The sequence below is a fragment of the Ursus americanus genome, chromosome 4 (assembly GCF_024610735.1).
Source record: "Ursus americanus isolate L20-20 chromosome 4, mUrsAme1.1.p, whole genome shotgun sequence".
Classification (NCBI taxonomy): domain Eukaryota; kingdom Metazoa; phylum Chordata; class Mammalia; order Carnivora; family Ursidae; genus Ursus; species Ursus americanus.
Genome location: NC_142130.1, coordinates 2,302,377 through 2,304,611, shown reverse-complemented (window position 1 = coordinate 2,304,611; position 2,235 = coordinate 2,302,377).

The window sequence follows — 2,235 nt, the reverse complement described above, 5'->3', positions numbered from 1 at the left end:
CAGCTCCGTTGGCGGTGGGGATGCAAGGTGTGTTTGGAGCTGGGGCTCGGGGGTCCCCAATCTCTGTCGTTGCGGTACCAGGCCCCTTGGGAGGGGCCCCTCGAGCGCCGACCTAGAGTTAGGGTTATTTCCCAGGGCACCGGCAGGCCCGATCCGCTGGTGTGCGGCAACGGTGGGGTGGGCTGAGGTGAGGGCGCTGGTGAGCGGGAGCGTGGGGCCCAAGCGTTTTGGCGTGGGGGGCCTTCAAAGTTGCCAGGGGATTGGAGGGCCCTGCCCGTTCTCCCGCCCAGAATAACCGGCGGCGCCCCTGGCGCCGCGGGTTGTGTTGGGGTGGCCGGGTGAGTCCGGTGCTGGGGCTCGGAGGCCCCCAATCCCAGGCCTTGCAGCTCCAGGCTCCTTGGGAGGGGCCCATTGGGGGCCAACCTAGGTTTAGGGTTAGCCCCCATGAAGCTGGCAGGCCTCATCCGCTGGCTGTGCTGCGAGCAGAGCAGCTCGCTGAGGTGAGGGCGCTGGTGTACGGAGGCGTGGGCCCAGCCTTTTGGCGTGCGGGGCCTTCGAAAGTCGCTGGGGGCTCGGAAAGCCCTGCCCGTTCTCCCGACCTGAATGACCGGTGGTGCCCCTAGTGGCCCGGGTTGCGGTGGGGCAGCACGGTAAGTCCGGAGCTGGGGCACGGGGGTCCCCAATACTCTGCGTTGGGGCGCCAGGCCCCTTGGGAAGGGCCCTCGGGGTCCAAACCAGCATTAGTATTAGCCCCCAGGAGGCCGGCAGACCGATCCGCCAGCTGTGTAGAGAGCAGTGGGGCAGGCCAAGGTGAGGGCACTGTAGAGCGGGAGCGTGGGCCCAAGCGTTTTGGCGTGGGGGCATTCAAAAGTTGCCAGGGGTTCAGAGCGCACTTCTGGTTCTACTGCGCTGAAAGCCCGACGGTGCACCTAGCGGCTCGGGTTGCAGAGGGGCGGCAGAGTGAGTCTGGTGCTGGGGCTCGGGGGTCCCCAATCCCCGGTGTTGCAGCGCCAGGCCCCTTGGGAGGGGTCCCTCGGGTGCGACCTAGTGTTAGGGTTAGCCCCCAGGATGCCCACAGGCCCGATCCGCCAGCTGTGCGGCGAGCGGAGTGGTTGGCCGAGGTGAGGGCGCTCGCGATTGGGAGTGTGGGCCCAAGCGTTTTGGCACGGAGGGCCTTCGAAGGTCGCTGGTGGCTCTGAGGTCCCCGCACGTTCTCCCTCCCTGAATGAGGACAGCGCTCCTAGCGGGCCGGGTCCTGGCGAGGTGGCAGGGTGTCTTGCGCTGGTGCTCGGGGGTCGCCAAGCCCCGGCTTGGCGGTGCCAGACCCATTGGGAGGGGCCCCTCTTGGGCCGACGTATGGTTTGGGTTAGCTCCCAGGAGGCCGTTAGGCCCAATCAGACAGCTGTGCGGTGAGCGGAGGGGCGGGCCGAGGTGAGGCTGCTGGCGAGTGGGAGCACGGGCCCAAGGATTTTGGCGCTGGGAGCCGTCAAAGGTCTCCGGGTGCTCTGAGGGCCCTGCCCGTTCTCCTGCCCTGAATGACCAGCAGCGCCCCTATTGGCCAGGGTGGAGGCGGGGCAACACGTTGAATCTGGCGCAGGGGCTCGGGGGTCCCCAATCCCCACGTGCCTCACCAAGCCCCTTGGGAGGGTCCCTCGTGAGCCGAACTAGGGTTAGGGTTAACCCCTAGGAGACCAGCAGGCCCGATCTGCCGGCTGTGCTGCGAGGGGAGGCGCGGGCCGAGGTGAGGGCACTGGCGAGAAGGAGCATGGGCCTAAGCGTTTTGGGATGGGGGGCCTTCGAATGTCGCAGGGGGCTTGGAGGGCCCTACACGTTCTCCCGCCCTAAATAACCGGTGGCGCCCCTAGCGGCCCGGCTGCCGGCAGAGCGGTAAGGTTAGTCTGGTGCTGGGGTTTGGGGGTCCCCAATCCCCACATTGAGATGCCAGGCCCCTTGGGAAGTGCCCCTTGGTGGTCGACCTAGGGTTAGGGTTAGCCCCCAGGAGCCATGCAGGCCTGATACACCACCTGTGCATCGAGAGGACAGTTGGGCCGAAGTGAGGGTGCTGGTGAACATGAGCCTGGGTCCAAGCGTTTTGGTTCTGGGCGCCTTCGAAGGTCGGCAGGGGTTCGGAGGGCCCTGCCAGTTCTCCCACCCCGAATGAATGGCGGCGCCCCTAGCGGCCCGTGTGGGGCGGGGCGGCAGCGTGCATCCGGCGCTGGGGATTGGGGGTACCCA